The sequence below is a fragment of the Nomascus leucogenys genome, unplaced genomic scaffold (genome assembly GCF_006542625.1).
Source record: "Nomascus leucogenys isolate Asia unplaced genomic scaffold, Asia_NLE_v1 001694F_27417_qpd_obj, whole genome shotgun sequence".
Lineage (NCBI taxonomy): Eukaryota > Metazoa > Chordata > Mammalia > Primates > Hylobatidae > Nomascus > Nomascus leucogenys.
The window spans coordinates 1-9,983 of NW_022096140.1; the positions used below are offsets into that span (position 1 = coordinate 1).

Below are 9,983 nucleotides of genomic sequence, written 5' to 3' on the forward strand. Positions count from 1 at the left end.
GAGAGGGTGGGTGTTCTGTGTTCTCCCGCCGGTGTGTTCCTCTTCACGTCCAGCCGCTTGTGTCCGTGCCCGCTAGGGTCTCGGGAGTTTTTATAGGCACAGGATGGGGGCGTGGCGGGCCAGGGTGGTCTTGGGAAATGCAACATTTGGGCGCGGAGGAAGGAGAGCCCGTCCTCACCTAGGTCCATGGGCACAGGCCCGGCGGTGGAGCCCTGCTCCCCTCCCGTGTCAGTACCGCGGTTAGTGCTCTGCTTTACGGCCGCGGCAATCTCAGACACTTTCGGAGCGTGTTTTTTTTTCTTGTCCTTTCGCTCCCCTTTTCGGGCGCCAGCTTTCAAACCAGACCAAAGGTGTGTTTTTCCCCCATTATCTCCCAGCCTTCTTTCCTTTTCGCCTCTACTCAAGGCTGTGTCCACAATTAAGCTTTCAGGAGGAGGAGGCCTCCAGCTGCCTCAAGGAAGGGCATTTCTCGCAATGCAAAGTGCGGAAGAGGGGAGCCATACCGAGTGAAGGATTAACCAGAGTCTGTTTGCATAGAGGCGGCAATGGATAGAATTTCAGAAATGAGGCGGAAAGACAGGCCAGCCCCGCGAAAGATGGATTGGAGAGAGGTGAGAAGCTAGTTCAAAAGCCGGGAGAAGGAACAGGACATTAGCACAATAGTCTAAGCAGAGAGGTGGACCATCTGTAATACGGCAAGGGGGTTGGTTGAGACTTCCTTTATTCAATTATTCGAAAGTTACCTATTGAGCTATTTATTAGTCCCTGGGTACTGTGGGTGTTCCTGCGTATTCAACCACCTTGTCGACGCTGCAAGATGCGGCCCCATTTACCCAGGACCCAAAGAACTTCCAAAAATGAATCCCGAGGAACAGCTGTTTCTCTACTGGAGAAGTGGGCAGCCAGGCGGAAACACGCAGGGAAATAGTTCTCTTTGGGACAGAAGGCATCAACCTCGTAAGACCCAGCGATCAGCAGGGCTTCCGGAGAGTGTTTCTTAATCTAAAGGTCATGAGTCGGGCTTCAAAGTTGTCTTGTCGTGCGTAAAATACCAATGGACTTATACCTGTTTCATCGAGAAGGAATACAATGCGAACACAAAGACTGTAATGGAAAGTATTTCTCTAAAGTGTCCTTTTCAGATAGAAATATGAGAGTGTTTTCCTGAGTTTGCTAAAAATGGGGTGGGGTAGGGATCAAATACTCACTTTTGGGAAACATGGGCGAATACAGTGGGAATCGTGCTAGAAGTTACGAGCAGAGGAGCCTGGGTGGAGACTTATATTGGCCTTGACGTCCCGTGGAAAGGAACTGGCGGTAATTCCTTCCGTTTTCCGTCAATTTCTTCACGGGTCGCTCAGAAGCTACGGAAGCAAAGTAGAAAGGAGTGATACGGACAGGCCACAGTACTGGCGGACGGTGATGGCGTCGCTAAAACCCCTTGTCATGAAACACTGAAGCAGGTGACATTTGAACTTTCCTTCCGCAGAATTGTATTTTAACGGAAATTTCAGGGTTAGAAGAAATTTGCCGAGGATCCTAAACAGGTCAGCAAAGATCGTAGGTTCTTTCCAGCTCCAAGAACTTCAGAAAAGTTTCTTAGGTGATTGGAATAACGTTCGCCGTTAAACTTCTCAAGAGAGGTAAGGTCCCCTGTTTCCGGCGGGGCCGGTTAGCTCAGTTGGTTAGAGCGTGGTGCTAATAACGCCAAGGTCGCGGGTTCGATCCCCGTACCGGCCACACGCGGCTTTTTACTGTTTATCTTACAGTAGCAACTGTGTGCAGTGATATGGAAAGTCACGGGAGAACAAGAAAGTAAATGGATATGTACCCAGAAATCTTGACGGGACGTAGTTCGCTGAATCGTAGGGTTGCGTTTGCAGTTTAGTGTTCCTGCCAGAGCGGATGATGAAGAGAGCTGAGATTCCAGAAGGAAATTGAAATCCGGGAGGAACGTGAAAAACAGAGACGGAAACGAGGACCTGGGCTCTTCATTCTTTTACGATTTCCAAAGTGTACAAATCTTTCCTGTCGTGACTAACTCCTGATACGGGCTTTCCTAACTGTGCATCTGCTTACTTCCCGCAGACCTGTCCTTGGCTTGTGCAGGGTAAGTAAAGCCTCTCAAGAATTCGCATTTTTCATTTCTTGTTCCTCTCTTTTAGCTTTCCCACACTCAACTCTAGAGATACTGGACTTACGGAAATGTCCCCATGGAACGCTGAGCCTTTCATCTCCTCTTTGCTCGTCTCACGGCTTGTTAGACAGCGAAACCATCTTCTGGAAAATGTCTTCCCTGACACCTCTCCTAGTTTTCTGAGTTTGGGTTGCTTCCCTCCCAGCACTCACGGAGATCCAGGTACACGTTGTTTCAGCGCAATTCACCATGTTGGGATGTCTGTTCTGGCCATCTTCTCCATGAGATCATAAGCTTCTTGGGGGTAGGATGCTTATTGCTAATACTTTTAAAAGTCTGCATGAGCCAATGAAGAGTGAAGGATAGGTGTGCAGGCCATGATGGAAAGAGTGTCTTGTGGTCCAAATGGGCTTCCGGGTCTGTAGAATCCATGCTATCCCAACGTAGTGCATTTTGGTCAGATGAACAATAGGCTACACTATCTGGTGGTTGGTTCCATTTCACTGAATGTACCTCTAAGCTCTGAGTGCTCTATATGCCCCTAGGATTAGATAGTGGTAAAGGACAGAGCATGCGCAATAGATCCAAAGTCAGGAAAGCTCTGAAATGTTTAACTCTGCTGAGGCTGAGAGACAGGAATGAACCCTCTTCCGCGATGGGAATTTTCACTCCCTGATCGATAGTAAATACAACAGTGAGCCAATGCACTTCAAACCTGTATTTTCTATTACATTAATGTGATTGGTTTTGGACATTTTCAAATTCAAGTGATCAGAATGATTTAGAACTAATGTTTACAAAACTATAATTTAGGACTCCTTAGCTGTAAGAGAGACATACATACACAGAATAAAGAGAGTGATATGCCCTTTACTTCAGTGTCGTGTATGACACTGGGGTAATAATACTTGGGGAAGCTCAAAAACTATATTGACCGACTTACGTAAAATTAAGAAACACTCAGTATAATTTCTAGCACATTAGTGCTGAAAACCTCCTTGTATGTGGAACATTGTTCACCTTTAAGGAAAATGCTTTCAAGTCTGAGGAGAGATATTAACGCATTTCTGTTGCTACTGGCTGTTTTGCTCATGTAGTCGTAGCAACAAGCTTCTGTGAACATAAAAATGAAATAACGCTTAAAACACAAAATAGATGGTGGAGGAACACAATAGGGATGCATAGCAAGGTATGATTTTCTAGGCAAAAAATTGAGTTGTACAAAAGAATGTAGTAAAGGATTTATGCCTGATTCTTTTTTGTATTCCCTTTGAAGCTTATTTAGCTTATATTCCAAGGCCTCAATGGTCATTCTTCTCCCAACAAGACTGTTTTCTCTGTACCCGAACATTCTGGTCAGATTCTCTGCTTAAGCATCTTGACCTCTTGAGCACTCATCTTTGTACTGAGACCCCGATATATGCCCAAATGATGCCCTTCCATAGGAAGGTTTCTTGTTTCGCCCAAAGAGCAATCAATTTTTCAAGCAATTTAGGGCTCTTTCCTCACCCAGGGTCTATGTGAAACCTTAGAGGGAAGCCTGTTCTTTCCAGGAAAAGAATCCCGGTGGGTTCTAACCTCAACCTGTAAATCCACTAAGCAAGCTCCTACTGAACACCTATGATGCAAGCTCAATCCAAGAGGCCAGCAGTCCGCAGGGGGAAGGCAACCAAAGCAAGAGGTAATGCTTACCGAGCAGTTCTTATTGATCAGATCCCTCTCTAGGTGCTGGGATCCAGCCAGAGAATCCCACAGTCCTCATTTCCCACGTGAAGAAAGATGATTGAAGGAAGGAGCAGGAGTGGGGAGTGGGGAGTGGGGAGGGGGTGGAGGGTGGGTTAAGGATGTCTTCAAGGTGACAACTTCTCATATTCCGCTCCTAAGAGCTTCTGAATGGGCCATCTCCACACTCCAAGTCCCTTACTGCCTATGGATTCCTTCCCAGTAGACATTGTCACATAACATCTTAGGTATTTTTCTTGTTCGCTTCTGATCTGTTTCTCCTCACCCTATCAACTAGAAAGTAGTTTCACAAAGGTGAAGAATATATGCGTTTTTTCACTGTTGAACGGCTGTACCCCCGAACAGTCTCTTAACAAGATATGTGCTCGAGAAATACATGTAAGATAAAAGAATAAATGACTTCACCCACTCACCTCATAATTACAATTGGGTAACCTTGAGAGCAGGAAGTTGGACGAAAAATTTCCCGTTTCTTCCATCAGCTAGTGAGAAAGACCAATTATATGATATAGCTTACGGTTTTCTTCTGTAATCTATATCCCTTTACCATTCGTTTTACTCAAACCACTGAGAAGCCAAAACAAACAAACAAACAAACAAACAAAACACCAAAAAACCTAAATCACTTTTCCATTCTAAGCTAATGTTGAGTCAGTCTTCAAATTGTTATCTCATAGCATTTGCATTTCATTATTTAGTGAACCCATTTTGTTTCCCTCAACTGAAATAGCAGCAAAAACTGTATCCTCTCTGATGTTCAAACTCAAAACCTTCAGATTATGAGATTCATGTGTGGCCTGCTGCAGAAAGAGGGCGGTTCTCACCCAAGAGTTGACATCCCACATGCTATTTTCCCAAGCACTGCTGCTTTATCAGTTCCTAACTTTCAAAGGACACAATCAGTGGTGCTTGGAAATCACTCTTTATCAGCCAATCCTGCACCCAAAGAATTTTATCCTCAGGACAGGTGGAATCTACCCATTTCTAGTATGCACCTAACAAGACGACCATCTTGAGGCAAGAGGCCAAGAACAATTGTACCTGTTTTGCTGACTTTTTTCCTCTTGTGGCCCAGTGATCTGACTTCTCCCTCCTTCAGAGATCTTAGTCTCTCTTACACCTCCTATGGTCTCCTTTTTTGAAAAGACACACAGGACTTGTTCAGTCCATAATAGTTCACTGACTGACCAACTGAACGAATGAAGGAATGAAAAAATAGTCTTTAAGGGTGTCTCCTGTCCATACTACTGTGACTTACTCTCTACCTCCACTTGCATCTACATGACTGGAGACAATCCTGCTACAAAAAGCGTAAAGCAAATCTTGTATGCCATTAATTATACTAAGAGATTTATTGAATTTACTTCATATAGTCCAATAGAGTTTCGCCAACAAAACTATGTGTCCTAATCTGCACTTTCTAGAAGTAATGGAACCTCAGAGAAGTTTTGTTTCCAAGGTGCCAGAGCTGCTAAGTGTCAAAGCTTGAACTGAGAAGATGTTTTAGATTTTAAAACGTGATTCTTTCTCTGCTCCAGTTCACAGTCTTACTCCCTACTCCTCTCCACAGCACCCCATTCATTCACACACCAAATATCTCATTCCCCAAATCCCCTTCACTTACCTTTTGGGCTTTGTTTCCAAGTCAACTTTTGACACATTTTTCTCCTTCAAACCCCACATCCAGTGATTTGTCAAATAGTAAACATTATTCCTGCACAACATTTTTGAATCTGTCAATTCCTTTCCATTGATTCAGTACACATTCACAGGGAAGATGCTCTGTGCCAGACACTGTAGTAAGTTCAGGAGATTCTAAAGATTCAAGCAGCCCAGACCTCAAGAGAAGGCAGGACGAATATGGAGAAGGGAAGATCCACGTCCAGTTTTACGATTTCAGTCTCTGTGTCGTGTCATTTACAGCTAAATAACCCTTCCAAAAATGTCAGTTTCAATATATCACTCTTTTGCACTCTGAACATTCCTGATTTCCTAGTTATAACATGATCTTGTTTTTCTTTTAATTTTTTTCTCTTCTTTCTACCCAAATTGTGATTTTGCTTTAGAAAGTTGATTGATTAGATCCATTGCTGTATGGATGTTGTTCAGTTCTCAAATGTGTTTACTGATTTATTGTCTACTGGATCTATCAGTTACTGAGAGGGGAGTGTTAATGTCTGCAAATGTAATCGGATTTTTCTATTTTTATCTGGATTATCCAATTTTGCTTACGGGTTTTGAAGCCCTGTGTCCTTATATGCATTTGGGACATTATTTCTCTGGTGTGCTGACACCTCTAATTGTGTAACAGCCCCCTTTATCCCTGGAAGTTTTCCACAATTTAAAATCTGGTTTGTCTGATTTGAATATATCCACCACAGCTTTCTTTGAGTAAGCCTAAATGACATATCTTTTCCCATTCTTTACTTTCAATATGCTGTATAACTTTTAATCTCACATATAAGTATATTACTAGTGACTTTCCTATAGTCAGCATATTCATTTATAATACATTCTGACAATTTCTGGTTTTCAATTCACTGTTTTAGATCATTTACATTTAATGTCCCTATAGATAAGTTTTTAGATAGATCTGTTGTTTCTCTTTTTGAGATGGAGTCTTGTTCTTGTCACCCAGGCTGGAGTGCAATGGTGCAATCTCCCCTCACTGCAACCTCTGCCTCCCGGGTTCAAGTGATTCTCCTGTCTCAGCCTCCCAAGTAGCTGGGATTACAGGCACCCGGCCCCATGCCTGGCTAATTTTTTGTATTTTTGGTAGAGACAGGGTTTCACCATGTTGGCCAGGCTTGTCTCAAACTCCTGACCTCAGGTGATCCACCCGCCTCGGCCTCCCAATGTGCTGGGATTACAGGCGTGAGACCCCATGCCCAGCCGATAGATCTACTTTTTAATAATTTATTAATCATTTGTTCCTCTTGTCTTAATTCTTCTATGTTCTTCTTCCTAGTTTATTTTGGTTTATTTAAATCTGGTTCCTAAGTGGTCTAGAGATCACCATATACATATATAACCTTTCGCAGTATACGTAGAATCAGTATTTTACCATTCAAGTTGAATATAGAAACTTCATCAGCAGATAGGCCCTTTACCTTTACCCTTTTATGTTATGTATGTAGTACGTCTAGATACAATGACAACTGCATCAGATAAAGTTACAATTTTTGCTTTCAATCATGAAACATACCTTAAGGAACTCAAGAGAAGAATAATAGTCTGTTATGTCTACCCAGACATTTTCTATTTCTGCTTTCGCTCCTTCACTGATGGTGTCCCGTTTCCTTCTGGTATCATTTTTCTCATCTTAAATCTTTGCTAATTCTTGTCCAGCAGTTCTACTAGCAATGAATTCTCTCAGTTTACCTTCCTGTGAGAATGTATTTATTTACCTTTAGTCTGAAAGATATTTTTGCTCCACATAGCATTCTGGGTTGACAGGTCTTTTCTTTTGGTATTTAGTAAATGTTTCTCTTGGGCCCCTGTGGTTTCTGATGAGAAGTCCATTCAAGTGGCAGTTTCCCTTTTATTTTCATTTGTCTGCCTTCAAGATTTTTATGGTTTTCCTTAGTTTTCAACAGTTTGATTATGATGTGTCTGGGTATGGATTTCTCTGGGTTTAACCTGCTTGACGTTTATTGAACTTTAAAGTCTTTTGATAAACTTGATACATCTTCAGCCATTAATTCTTCAAAGTTTTCTTTCTGGAGGACCTCCCTCTCTTCTTCCTGCAGGATTACAACGATGTAAGTGTTAGATTTTTGTTATTTTTCTGTTTGTCCCGGATGCTCTCTTCATTTGCAAAAACATTCCTTTTTCTCTATTGTTCAGGTTACGTTGGTATTTTTGTTCGGTTTTCAAGTTCATTGATTTTATTCTGAGTGTCTCAATTTTGTTATTGAAATAACCCACTGAAGCTTTTTTTCTCCTAATAGTTTTGATGAATACATTTTTTAATTTTTAAGTTTAAGATCAGTGTTTAGAGCTTCCAGATACTTGCTAAGACTTCCCAACTTTCCATTCACTTCAGGAGTGTTATCCCTTCATTCATGGAGCATTGTTATCATAACTGTTTAAAAGTATGTGTCAGATGATTGTAACATCTGTGTCTTCTCAGTATTGTTATTTGAGGATTCTCTTTGCCAAGTGAATTAAGATTGTCCTGGTTCTTCATATGCTGAATATTTTGGGGTTGTACTTTGCAATATGTGATGAGACACTGTGTCTTGTTGAAATCTTAAAGATAATATTGCTATTTTTGTTTTTGCAGGCACGTGATTGCCTCGTGTTCAAGTTCCAATAACCAGCCAGGCTTGTGTGTTGTAGTTTCAAAGTCAATTCTATTTTCAAAGCCTTAACACTGCTATTCAGAGACTCTGGAGTGTGTGCAACCCAGTGGCCAGTGAAGACTGGAAAGTAGGCTGCCACTTAGTTCGATTCTCAGACTCTTTTTAGGTAAGTTGTCTTTGATCAGAGCTACTTATTCACAGCTCACAGGCGCATCCAGGAGTTCACATACAACTTGACGGGTTTGCTCTCCACAGTGTCTTTCCTGGTTACTTGGCAACTCCTAGTTTCGGTCTCCTGATCAGAAAGCTGGGGCTGTATTTACCTGAGTGGCTCTGCCCTACGCTTTCCGTAATTATGCTGCATTTAGGACCAAGCTGCAGGAGGGAACAGGGAGAATAGGCGCAACTGGATATGACCCTTTTTATCACAGCTCCTCAAAGAAACAGAAAACTAATTACACATCGATAGATGTATACTATACCACATACCAGCAGAATCTTGGTCAACCCCGTATTGTTGCTGCCTTTACATAATGAGCCAAAGAAGTGTCCAGGCTGCTACTGAGATCAGTGTCTAACGTATTGTTTTCTGAGATCAGTGTTTAATACATATTTTTTTCCATTGTAACCTGGAGACCTGAGGTCCGACTAGTAAAACCTGGAGAATGTGGGCTTCAATCCCACTACCTCTCACATGCTAAGTGAGCACTCGACCACTTGAGCTACTTCTTCATCTCACAGCATCTTTTTTCATCCGTCGTGGGCAGTCTAGATCACACGCGACTTCAAGGCCTTCACCGCGAAAGCAGGGCTCCACTAAGAGCAGATCTTCTCATTGATGGCCCAGGGCAAGAGTGCAGTGGCTACTTATTCTCTGCGAGGAAGGAGGAGAAAAGGGAACAAAGAGAAAGTCACAAAGGGAAAACTCTGGTGTTGCCAAAATGTCAAGTTTCACATATTCTGAGATGGAAAATGACATGTCCCACAGAAGGACCCTGCCCAGCTAATGTGTCACAGATATCTCAGGATGCGTAAATGATCTTTTTAAAAGAAAAGGGATGGCATTGTCACTTGCTTCTTGTAACTGAGGCTGTGGGATGGTGCAGATTTCTGGAAGGCAAAGAGCTCCTGCTTTTTTCACACCGAGGGACCTTCAGGAATGAGGCCAGTGTGCTGAGCACTACACTAGGAAATCCCTGGAGAGTGTTTTTCTTACTTACATCTGAGACATGTGTTGTCTTCTTGCTAAGGTGTGTCAGGTAAAAGTTACATATCCAACTGCATGGCAGAACAATAATAACCAAAAAAATGCAGATAAGAGGCATAAAGAATAAGAGACCAAGATCACATCAGAGTGAACGAATAAAAAAAATACATTCAGCAATGCAGAGAAAGAGTGGACATAGGGTGGAGAAAACCTAGGGTAGGTATAGGGTGGAATGTTTGTAGGAATTCCTGTGTAAAGAAATATGCCTGTTCAATTTAAGTGGAGTGTGTGTGTGTGTGTGTATGTGTGTGTGTGTGTGTGTGTAAAATATACACAGAGGGAAGTAGTGGTTGAAAAGCCTGGATGCTTGGAGATCTGTTGGGAGAATATTATGAAAGCTAAAGACTCATTGAAAAAATTCCAGGTAGAAAAGCAGCATTTTAGGGAAAGGTTTTTAGTTTTAAATGTCAAAGAACTTGAAAATGGAAAAACTGGATCTGGGGAGAAAGAGAAAGAAGTCATAAAGATATTAAAGGATTGAGATGTATCCACATTTACTATGTCAGTTCCTGAGGTGAACAGCATGAATCTT

At 42.2% G+C, this 9,983-nt stretch overlaps 1 non-coding gene across 1 annotated transcript; it reads left to right on the plus strand.

Annotated features, from left to right (window-relative positions):
• Positions 1-1,666: 1,666 nt before the first annotated feature.
• On the plus strand, positions 1,667-1,740 carry TRNAI-AAU. Its single transcript has one exon. It is a non-coding gene; the product is annotated as a tRNA-Ile (tRNA).
• Positions 1,741-9,983: the final 8,243 nt, after the last annotated feature.